The sequence below is a fragment of the Manis javanica genome, chromosome 18 (assembly GCF_040802235.1).
Source record: "Manis javanica isolate MJ-LG chromosome 18, MJ_LKY, whole genome shotgun sequence".
Taxonomy (NCBI): domain Eukaryota; kingdom Metazoa; phylum Chordata; class Mammalia; order Pholidota; family Manidae; genus Manis; species Manis javanica.
Window position 1 is genome coordinate 16,987,839 of NC_133173.1, and position 12,424 is coordinate 17,000,262.

A 12,424-nucleotide genomic window follows, 5' to 3' on the forward strand; every position below is an offset into this window, starting at 1 on the left:
ACCCCCTAGCACCATGTGAGTCCCTAGTGTAGACTCCTCTTGGTGCGGATGGCTGCTCTGTGGTGGCCTGAGGCCCCTTGGGAAGCCCACAGCCCCATCTCCCTGATGTCACCCAGGTTCCGGGGGAACTTTGCCTTACCGAGCATCACCAGGCCTGTGTGAGCAGGTGGGGTTTCTCATTGTCTCGTCTCTCAGGAAGGAAGTTCGGTGCAGGGTGAAATGAACCCAAGGTCCCGTGACCCTGAGTTTGTTCCTGGCTGTGACTCTGAACACGTCACCTGGTTTGGATCCTCAGACACTCTCGTCTCAAAGAGGCAGGCAGTGGGGTTAAGAAATGATTTTGCTGACCCTCCCTAGGGTATCAGTCATTAAGAAAGCAGAAAGAAAGGGAAGTAAGCTAAATGCAATCCTAGCTGGCTGATCACCAGAGCAGTGCCTGCCTGTGGGGCTAATTAAGGGAACATTTCTGTCTGAAAGCTGCTTTGAGATTTCCTCTAAGCACAAAAATATGAGACAGGGTCCAAGCTGTCTTTCAGAGAGAGGGAGGTGGTACAGAAACGTTCTATGTAAATTGTGCTCTTTAGCCTATACCTTCAGTAAAATCTCCACTGACCTTCAGGCTTGTCCTGAAGGTTTTGATTTTGGAGAAGTGAAAAAGATCTGATTGAGTTAAATATAGTTTCTGCTAGATTTTGACTGTGTAAGGCTTGCATACTGGGCATGCCTCCATACTTGTAAAGAATTAAGGATTTTGTGTACACCGCAATGAACGTAGCCCAGGATGTTGACCCACAGCAACACTTGATGTGACATGACCCTCTGCTCTGGGGAAGCCATGTTACCTCCCGGCGCCTCGGTTTCCTCATGCATTAAGACACTTGAGGTGAGTAACAGAAAACTACCCCACAGTGATATAAACTCTTTCTAGTACAGTTGAAAAGTCCAGTGACCTTTATTATACCAGCTTCATCCTAAGGCCTGTTTAGTAAGAATATTCTGATTATGTAATAGGGCATTTCTGCTTTGGCAATAGGGGATTTATGTTTGGTCCTCAAAATATTCATGTCTTAAAGTCTAGTCATTGGAAAACAAATTGATAAGGATGGACCCAAACCAAACCAAACGAAACAGCAAACAATCATGATAAAGCAAGACTAGAAAGATCATTTGATGACCACCACCCACCTCCAGGACACACTGATGATGTATTGAGAGCAAGCCTCCTTCCCAGGCTCAGTGGGAGTATTGCCTGCTTGCCCACAGGGCTGGCATCCAGCCTGCTCTATGGAAGTGGAATTAATCAGCCAGCTTCAGAGTTGACTCCAGGTTGTAGGAATTTCTGTGCAAAAATGAAAACGATGATGAAATAAATCATTAAAACCAAAGGCAGTTTTGTATGTTGCTTAAGGTTCTGGCACCTACGAGGTCACAGGTGTATCAGGGTGGGTGGGAGTGGGTGACCTGGTAAAACAGGGAATCATTGCATGTTGCCTGCCCATGTCCCCCCACTGCAAGCTGTCTGTGGGATTCCCTGGTGCAGACCCTGGAGTGACAGCACCGTCCTCCTCTTTCAGTGGGCTTGGATTACCTGCAGGAAGTCTAAAGTTTGGCAGGAAAACACTTCCAGCCTGACCGTCACCTCCCTCTGTGCTCCACTGAGCACTGTGTGGGGAGGGTTATGCAAGATAGTGCGGCTTGAGTGGAGCCCTATTTGGGAAGTGAAATTCATTTCCTTGCCTTTATTTTCCAGATGCCAGGGCGTGTATTGGTGGTGAGTGTGTGGTGAGTCATTGGCTTTAGTGTTGACATGGATGACATTCAGGATTCTCTTCTAATATTCCATTTTGGTGCCATGCATGGAAAGTTTGTTTCTTTTCAGCTTTTGCCAATACATAATTTTCTAGGGTCTCCCCTAACATTAAAAAACAAACAAACCCAGACTTGACTTTGACTTTTTTCATAGAGGCTGGTGTGGGATGCAGAAACTCCTAGGATCGGGGTGCCCCCAGGAGGAGTGCTACCTCGTGGGTTCCCTCCCTCAGCAGCGTGTGATGGAGCCGCCATGTCCCTCCCCAGATGGGCTGGTGGGGCCTGGCCTGGGGACAGCTCTGTGGAAAATGAGTTCCTTCATCCACCAGGTGGAAGACCCCCAATCCAGTGCCACCAAGGCAGGATCCTGTCTTCTCCTGGGAAGCCCATGTTTGGGGAGAGTGTGGGCCCTGGGAAAGTGTAGGAAGGGATGTCAGAGTAGTTCAGAGGGACTTAGTGATCCAAAGTACCCAGGCCACTCTGTGGTCCCCACACCTGGGCCAGGGTCCTGCTGAGGTATACGTGGTGCCAGGAGGCCCCGGACCTGCCCCAGGAACCTGCCTCCCTGGGGGTTAATGATCTTGTCTGAAAATGCAGCGATGTGGGGGGGCATTCAGACTCTCATGCTCTGGTGTGAGGTGTGCCCTTAGCTGAGAGTTTGGCTGCTGTGGTGTTCAAAGGCAGCGAGGTGAGGATCCTGGAATTGGGAAGAGAAACCCTTCCTGTGTGCCTGGCCCTGTGCTGGGTGCTGTGAATGTGGTATGCGGTCCCCCCCCCGCTGAGGGCTCATAGTGGGTGGTACATGGGTAGCTGGGGCATTACTTCTTGGGGTGATGAGTACTGGGGGATGGGGTGGGAGAGAGCAGGGCTGGCTCCAGGGCAGCTGGTCTCTAAGGCTTTATAACAAGACCCAGCATGAGCTTCCCACTGGTACCTCCTGGAACCTCATTTAAACTGTACGGCAACCCCGTGACATAGGTTTATAGGAGTGTGTTATTATCTCCATTTCACAGCTGAAGAAACTGAGGCTCAGCGTCATAGAACTGCCCAGTCCTGAGCCAGCGTCCACCCTCAGGACCTCTGACCTGGCCTCTCTGCCTTGATTTCCTCCCAAGGAAGGTCAGTTAGTGTCCTGGAATCTGTGGAGGGGCTGAGGGAGCCCCCAGGCACCTACGGGGCCTCCTGTGTTTCTGAGGCTCAGAGCGTGGAGGGCTGAGCTGTGGTCACAGCTGCTCGGCGGAGCAGTGGGGTTGGGGGGTCGCTCCAGAATGGAGTCTTGGACTTGGAAGCCCGGTTGTCTGTCCACCTCCTGTGGCCTCCGGGATTCGGGAAGAGCTGCCTGGGCACTGCACAGCTCTGTGTTCTGATGTCTCAGCAGCAGGGCTGCCTGCTGCCCCAGCTCTCCAGGACCTGCTCACGGCCAAGCCTGGGGTGGCGATGGCAGGGAGGTTTGGGGGCATTATGCGCTTCAGGCTCATGCCCGAGCTGGGCCTTGACTGGCTGGAAAAAGAGGAGAAGGCCGAGGCTGGCTGAGCAGGGCCTGTCCAGTCTGTGCCCGCCCTGCAAGTTGTCACTGAGCATCACCGTGCACAGAACTCTGGCTTCACCTGCTCCATGTCTGGTGCTTTCCTGGGTCCCTCCAAGTCTGCACAAGATTCCCTTCTCCGTTTGCATTTCTCACCACGTCTTCCTGCTCCCTTTATCTGCGAGAGCCACCCGGAGAGTGTGTGAATGATGAGAATGAGCACAAGGGACCCAAATTCTCAGGCGTCATTTTCCCAACAAGTCAAGGTCAGAAGAACACTGTAAGGGCGGCTTAAACGCCTCTGTCACCTCAACCGAGTGTGTTTGAACTGAAGGAAAGTGAGTTCGGAATATACTGGGCATTGTTGGTTCAGCTGTCACATCATGGTGAGAAAAGTGGTTGATTCAGTTAAAACGGATTTGGACATACTTCTTTGAGTGAGTAAATTAAGGAAAATAGCACATGTTGTGAGATTTTGGATTTAGGCTCTCCAAGAGGATTTCAAAGAAGCTGTGTGAAAGATTTCTGTGGGGGTTCTTGGGGACTGATGTGGTTTGGGTGAGACTCAACTGGTCCTGAGCGCTCTTACCAGATCTTGACTCTGACTAGCTCAACCACGTCCAAGGAATGAAATGCACTTCTGCTTTTTCTGGAACCTGAAGGAGAGAGGCAGACACACAGAGACATAGGTATGATGTTCACCAGACCCTGGCTTCTGGACAGCCCTGCCTTCCCTGATGGCCTCAAGGCCTGGAAGAGCGGTCAAGGAGATGGACCCACCAGGGGAATGTGCTCACCTGCCCCGCAGGCTCCGGCACGCTGTCCTCAGCTTAAAAAGTCTCCCTAGTTTGATATGTTAACAGAGCAGGTCCTTCTGCCCCCCACTCCTCTGCCCAGTCACAACCTCCCCTGTCTCTACACCCCGTAGAAGGGCTTTCCTAAGCTCTTGTGTCTTTGAGGAGAGAAGCCATTCCCTGATTGCTCAAAAGGATGAAGTGCAAACCTAGCATGTGCCCCTATCTTTTCCTGTCCACCATTTGTGGACAGTCAGAATGTTGAGCTAATTCAAGTCTTTTGGATTACATTTTTATTAGAAAATATTTGGCATACAAAAAGGTAAAAAGAATAATGGATGAACACATAAGTAGCCACAAGTTGCTTAAGTTAGAAAATCGGTTATCTATTTCTGTGTGACCAATTATGCCAAAATTCAGTGGCATGACACAATAAACAGTTATTATCTCGTACATAGAGTCAGTGGGTCAGAAATTTGGGAGCAGCTCAGCTGGATGATTCTGGCTTAGGGTCAAGTGCATGCCAGGGCTACAGTCATCTGAAGGTTTGACTGGGGCTGGAGGATCCACTTCTGAGATGCAGTCACATGCCTGTTAGCAGGAGCCCTCAGTTCTTTTCCAAGTGGGCCTCTCCTTGGTGCCCCTTGAGCGTCCTCACAGCATGGTGGTTGGTTTCCCCCAGAGTGAGTGAGCCCAGAGAGTCACAAGAATACTGCAGTACTTTTTTATTTTGGTATCATTAATCTATAATTACATGAGGAACATTATGTTTACTAGACTCCCCCCTTCACGAAGTGCCCCCCACATACCCCATTAGTCAAGGTCCATCAGCGTAATAAGATGTTGTAAAATCACTACTTGTCTTCTCTGTGTTGCACAGCCCTCCCCGTGAGCCCCCCACATTATATATGCTAATTGTAAGGCCCCCTTTCTTCTTCCCCCCCTTCTCCCTCCCTTCCCACCCATCCTACCCAGTCCCTTTCCCTTTGGTACCTGTTAGTCCTTTCTTGGGTTCTGTGATTCTGCTGCTGTTTTGTTCCTTCAGTTTTTCCTTTGTTCTTATATTCCACATATGAGTGAAATCATTTGGTACTTGTCTTTCTCTGCCTGGCTTATTTTACTGAGTGTAATACCTTCTAGCTCCATCCATGTGGTTGCAAATTGTAGGATTTGTTTTCTTCTTATGGCTGAATAATATTCCATTGTGTATATGTACCACATCTTCTTGATCCATTCATTTACTGATGGACACTTAGGTTGCTTCCATTTCTTGGCTGTTGTAAATAGTGCTGCAATAAACATAGGAGTGCATATATCTTTTTCAAATTGGGCTGCTGCATTCTTAGGGTAAATTCCTAAAAGTGGAATTCCTGGGTCAAATGGTATGTCTATTTTGAGCATTTTGAGGAACCTCTATACTGCTCTCCACAATGGTTGAACTAATTTACATTCCCACCAGCAGTGTAGGAGGGTTCCCCTTTCTCCACAACCTTTCCAACATTTGTTGTTGTTTGTCTTTTGGATAGTGGCCATCCTTACTGGTGTGAGGTGATATCTCATTGTAGTTTTAATTTGCATTTCTCTGATGACTAGCGATGTGGAGCATCTTTTCATGTGTCTGTTGGCCATCTGAATTTCTTCTTTGGAGATCTGTGTTCAGCTCCTCTGCCCATTTTTTAATTGGATTATTCGCTTTTTGTTTGTTGAGGTGCATGAGCTCTTTATATATTTTGGATGTCAACCCTTTATTGGATCTGTCATTTATGAATATATTCTCCCATACTATAAGATGCCTTTTTGGTCTATTGATGGTGTCCTTTGCTGTACAGAAGCTTTTCAGCTTGATATAGTCCCACTTGTTCATTTTTGCTTTTGTTTCCCTTGCCCGGGGAGATATGTTCATGAAGAAGTCGCTCATGTTTATGTCTAAGAGATTTTTGCCTATGTTTTTTTCTAAGAGTTTTATGGTTTCATGACTTACATTCAGGTCTTTGATCCATTTCGAATTTACTTGCAGTACTTTTATGACCTAGTCTCATCAGTCACACATTGTCTCTTCTGCCTTAATCTGTTCACTAGGAACACATTACTAAGTCCAGCTCATTCAAGGAGAGGGGAATTAGTCTCTTCCTTTTGAAGGGAGTGTCAAAGAATTTGTGGACGTACTTTACACCATCACACTTGGGAGTACAGCTGGAGCCCTGCCCTGATCACATCTCCTTGTCTCCTGCCCAGGGGCAACTATTGTTGAGGTTGGTGTTTGTTTATAACTTGCTACGTTTGTAAGTATACCTATGCTCATTATTTCTGTATGTCTTTAAGCACTGTGTAAATGGTATCAAATTGTATGTTTTTTTCCTGTAGATTGTTTGGGCTCACATTGTTTGTGAGATTCAACCATGTGAAAACGTGTAGCTGTAGCTTGTACCACTTCACTGCCCACTGGTATTTCCTTGTGGGAGCATAATGCTCTCTGTCCATCCTCTGTTGGTGGATATTTAGATGGTTTCCAGTTTCTTGCTGCTACGAACAAAGCTGTTGTGAATACTCATGTGTGTAGCTCTTTGTGACCACGAGCCAGATTTGTCTAGAAGATTTGTAAGGATTGGAAGTACTGCAGATAGAGTATATGAATCTTCAGATTTACTAGAAGCAGCCAAATTGTTTTCCCAAGTGGGTCTACTGATGAACATCCACCCCGCGGTGTGTGCGTTCCCCTTCTCCTTTTCCTGGGCAACACTTGGTATTGACAGATGTTCTTATATTTTATCAGTCTGATGGGTGAAAGGGTATCTATATGGGGGTCTTGATTTGCATATCTCTAACTGCCAGTGAGGTTGAACATCTTTTCATGCATTTATTTTTCATATATTTACATATATTTATTTCATGCATTTATTATTCTGTGAATTCCTGGTTTATGCCTTTTGCTCCTTTTTTCCATTTTCTTACTGATTGGTCTAATCCTTTATTAGGTCTATGTATTATAAATATCTTTTCCCATTTCTTCCTACAAACATAATGTAGGAACTAAGAGCATGAATTCTGGGGCCACACTGCCCAGATGAAATCCCAGCTCCCATTCTTCTTGTGTGGCCATAGGCTTTTATGTGCCTCAGTTTCCTCATCTGCAAAGTGGGGCCTTCAGCTTCACAGTGGGGAGTATTCCAAGGTGAAACGGTGAAATATTGCCTATTACAGTGAGCATGGTATGAACTAAAGAAATCCCATCAGTCAGACCCTGATGGTCAAATCAGATCATGGACATGTAGCGTCACCTGGCCTAGAGCTTCTGCCAGCCCAGTGTCCTCGTTTGGTAAGATTGTCAAGCAGTGCTTCTCTTTGGCTGTCCGCCATATGGACGACCCCCCTTCAGCATCCCTGAGTTGCCTGAATAGAACACAAAATCCCAGCCTCCCTCCAAGGGACCTGGGGGAGTTGGAAGGCACAGGCTCCTCACAGCAAAAATAGAAGCCTGATTTGCCTAGGGGAGAATAATAATCAGGAGAGCCAGGCAAATGCAGGCGTGGCTCCACTCTCCTGGGCCAGACCCGGCTGAGCTGCCCTGCCAACCCCGCCTTTCCCGTTATCCTTGCTGCTTACAGCGCCACTTTTGTCCTGTCACATGGACAGGACCTGGCACTGGGTTCTGCTTTTCTATATGTCAGCATTGCGCAGTCCTCTTATTCCCCAACCCCAGGCAAGAACTCCACAACACAAGCCCAGTTTAATACTGAGTCGCATTTAGGAGTGGTAAGTCAGAGGCTGCAGTGTAAACACCCCTGCTGAGAAGAGCCGGGAGCTGTGTGTCTGTCCAGGAACGCCATCGGCTTCTCCAGGATGATGTCATCAAAGGTTAGAGCAAAGTGGGATCAGAGCACCTTTAGTTTCAACCCCAACATTCATACATTAGCTCAATGCTGCGGTGAGGCACTCCCAGGTTTATTTGATGGGGCCTTAGAGGATTTTACATAAAAGCAAATACAGAAAAAGTAAGTTGGAGATTCTGAACATTAGCCAGTTTAGGTCTAGAACAAATTTCTGGGTTTTGAAACACATAAAAAATACTCCATGTCTTTACCTCTAACTCTGCATTCGGGGTAACCCCAGAGGCCCCCCCCATGGGGAGGAAACAGTCACCTTCAAAGCAGTCCCCATTCAGTAACCTGATCACACATAAAGTGTCCCTGTATTGGAATCGAGCAGGAAACAAGGATCTTTCCAAACTGAGGACCTGGTGGCAGAGTGTTAAATATGGCCCATCAGCTCCAGGCTTTGAAAGATAAGCTCCCAAAAGTGGAGGTTTTTGACCATTTTAATAGTAGCAACTTGTACATTGTTCTTAATTATTTTTAATAGTATATTTAGAAGCCACCTTCTCAAACAAAACTATTGTTTTCAAAACTTTGAGACCTTTGAACATGAATTTTAAATTCAGTTTATTCCCAAAACATTTGCACAAAGGAGAGTCTCCATGTTTGAGCTTTTATTCTAAAGACACAGCTTCTTGCCCAGAAGCAGAAAAATAATATGTGCTGGTATTTATAAATAGAGTTATTAGCATTTAAAGACTTAAATTTGCAGCTAGCTAGGGGACTCAGTTATTCACAATTTAGGGTTTTTTACTGGTAGCCCTTTGGTGTCCAGTCCAGTGAAGCATCCCCCACCTTTAATGTCACTGTCCCCACACCCCTTTCCACCATGACCTGGGCTACATATTCCCCGTCCACCTGGCTCTGAGCCCAGGCCCTGTTTCCCCCTGGTGACTGGTCTGTGGAGCAGTTCTTTGGCACTCGAGTCATTTTCCCTGAATGACCCCGTGGTGCCTGACTGAGCTCTGTCTCTGTGTGTCCCATCAGGAAGCAGCAGATACCCTGCCTGCCCCCCAGGAAACCTGGGGAGCCTCCACACCCCCCACCCTGGAATCCTACCCTATGGTTCCAGATACACCTGAGGGTATCCCGGGCTACCTCATGGTGCATCCCCCTGGGGCAGCTTAACCAGGCTGCAGTGCCAGGTCCCAGGAGGCCACCTCTTGCAGCAGCTTCCCTGCCAGATGCAGATCCCTGCCAGCTGCTTGTCTTCTCCCTGAGGCAGCCCAGTGCAGGTGAGCCCATGGCTACCTGCGCTGGTCTGTGAAGGCCACATGAGTATGAACTCCCATTCCAAGTTTTCCTTCATGCAAGGGTGCTGACCGTGCCATGAGTACCTGGCTTTCTGTGCTGGTTGCAGCCACCAGCCTGGTCATGGGGGGAGCCGTGCCGAGCTGGCTGCAGTATGCAGTCAGTGCTCTGACCCTTCCCCGTCACTGAGGCCATGGCACTCTGCACAGACCCTTCCCAGCCCCAGCTCAGGGCCTCAGTGTGGCCCGAGTCTTCAGTCAGCAAGTACTCCATTGAGTCTGGTTATTATTGCTCACCAAATTCCGCTTGTTCTACAACCCAACCACACCATTCCAAATATCCCTAAACCTGTGTGGCTGGAACCTAGCCCCTTGCAAAGCACATGGTTGACAATTAAGCTCAAGGAAATTTCACCACAGCTGTTGGGTCAGCAGGAGAAAGAAATCATGACAGCAGGGTGGTGATTCTGCTCTGCAGACCCCCAGCCGCTCTGTTAGGCCTCCAGGCAGACTTCCCACCACTGCCCTGGATACGTCCACCTCTGTCCCCCTGCCCCTCACTCCTAGGCATCCTTCCAGCATAGCTTCCAGATCTGGGAGTCTGTGGAGCTGTGAGTGTTGCCTTGACTTTGCCAAGAAAACCCTTATGAAGATTGGTTCTGGTGCCTGCTTTCCCCAGCACTGTGCTGTCCGGTGCGCCAGGGCCAGCATTTCCTGCTTTGGGTGGAGGCTCACGTGAGCCAGTCTGTTAGGGGCCATCATGGTTCTTAGTCTAACCGGCATCTTCTCTCGGGTCTCCTCCCCAGCCACCTGGGCCATTGGGCCCGACGATCATTCTGGATCTGGAACCTTCTACTGCATTTCCTGATATAATGTCAAAGATCACCAGAAAATATATGAACTGTCCACTTTAATACTTAGAATGTCTGTTTACATCCTGAGTGTCTGGAAAGGCGCAGTTCAAAGACTTGGTTTGATCATATATCCAATTTATTGCCAGATGTGTGCATGTAAAATAATGGAGAACCTGCCAGGGCAGTTAAAATGGCATCCGGTGGGAAAATTAATCATCCCTCAAACCAAATACCAACTGCCGTGACAACAAGATTCATGAGTCCCGAACCGCGTGGCATTTGAAGTCAGGCAGCTGAAGGGCTGTTTACTGAAGGTGTTCCCTCCGCCTGACTTCCACTGTGGATTCAGCACCCTCGGCAAGGGCCTGCCTGTCCTCTGTCCTGGTTCCGAGGGCCAGGAGAATCTAGGCGTCGGCATGTGGACAGAAGGAGCCTCTAGGGAATCTCCCAGGGCCCTGTGGCTTTGTATTCCATGTCTCCCCTGGGAAGTTGGGGTATAGGATAACCTGTTTCCCAACCCCCCCAAAAAACCAACTTGTGGATGGGCCAATGACTTGCAAAGTGTAGTGTTTAAATCTTGTGGGAAGACCTGTGTCCTTAATTTCCAGCCTGGAGATTGTTAAAGATTTGGAGATTATTTCAGAAGTGGTTGTGCATTGCCAGAAAAAGAGCAGGCTGTTGGGTTTCTGTCTAATCACAAGTGGCCAAGAGGGAGAGGGGATGTGATCCAGCCCTCGACGCCCCCAGAACAGGTAGAAAAAGGAGGGGATGGGTGTTCGGCAGAAGTGGGAATGGCCAGACCACACGTGGCTGAGAAGAAAAGACTGGGGGTTTGGAAATAAATTTGATTCTTTGTGTTCATTGTGGCTGCCGGGATGGAGCGGGCCCTCCCAGATGTGCCTGGCCAGGTAGTGGACTCAGAGCCAGCTGGGAGATGACAGATGACCCCCAAGGCCTTTCCAGTTTCTGTGCTCATGATTTTGTGGGCATGTCTTTAACTTGAACCATGTGTCTGGAGACGCAGGTCATCAAGACAGTACAGCCCTGCTTTAGCCATGGCACTAAGCCAGGGGCCCTAGAAGGGCAGGGAGAGGGTGCTGCTTTGCAGAAGAGAAAAATCGTGTTTTTCTTTGGAGAAAATGGAAAATGGTGCTCCGTCCAAGTGGTAGGTGACCTTGTATTGAGTTAAAAATGCTGCTGGGGAGATTAGTGAAGACAAACTTGAAAAGAATGCTAATGAATCATGGTGGACGGGAGCCCAGAACCCTGACTCTCCCACTCTCCACAAGGGGTGCTTGTGCCTATAAATAGACACTTAAAAACCAATTCCAAACTGAGTTAAGATGTGGGCCTGTTTCCTCGTACGGAAAAGCGTTGCATGAGGTGCAGCGCTCTGCCGTTCCTCCGGAGCAGCCGGACAATTCCGTGCCTTTGCTGGGAATCCATGTGGAGCCTGCGGGGATTGCTCAGGCTGCAGATGAATCGGACTCTGCCTCTCCAGGGACTCGGAGGCTGAGGGCAGGCAAAGGGAGGGCTATGGCTCCTCATCCAGGGCTGGACGCTCTAGGTGTGAGAGGCGGGCTAGGCAAGCGTGGGGGCAGGCTCCTTTTCCCCGAGGTGCTCCTGGGAGGTCATCAGAGGCTGGGCCCCTGACAGATGGCACCTCCACAGACCCACAGTGGCTTGGGGTAGTGCAGGTGGCTGTGGGCCCAGGAGGGGAGAGTTAGGGAGGACACAGTGACATGTAGGGAGAATTCCAGCCTGTACTGGTAGACCCAGGCTTTGGGGCCCATCCCTGCAGCCCTTCTTGGTCACAGCTGCCCAAAGTTGGGGTGGGGGTGCCCGGAGAGAATAGTAGTCTTTCTCATTGACCTACTCAAGGTCACAGAGCCAACTTGTGACAGAGTGAGGGTTTGAGGCCCCGTCTCTGCCCCGTAGTGGGAGCTGAGACATCGCAGACATCACGTTTAGTACGTGCACCAACCCTGAAATCACATCTTTTTGGAGGTCTTTGGATGGCAGTCTTTGGGAGTAAAGAAGGATGCTGATGTGGGCCCAGGCAGTGTTTAGGGGTTTTGTTGCATTTCATCTTCCCAACACCTGTGAGGTTGTTCTTAGTGGCTATATTTTATACATGATGAAACCGAGGCCAATGATGTGAAGGCATTTGAAAGGCAACAGAAACACCAAGCCCTCTGAGGGAAATTGAACAACTGTGCAAATGTTAGTTTCCCCCTTAGAGGAGGCAAGCAGATCACAGTTGTACAGATGGCTCGGTCACAATGGAAGCATCTTCACCCTTCGAAGGGATAGCTGATCA

The 12,424-nt window shown here is 48.8% G+C and overlaps 1 protein-coding gene across 6 annotated transcripts in view; it reads left to right on the plus strand.

Moving 5' to 3' along the window:
- Nucleotides 1-12,424, plus strand: part of APBA2 (amyloid beta precursor protein binding family A member 2) — a 219,554-nt gene that overhangs the window by 93,115 nt on the left and 114,015 nt on the right. The gene's annotated exons all lie outside the window — the stretch shown is intronic.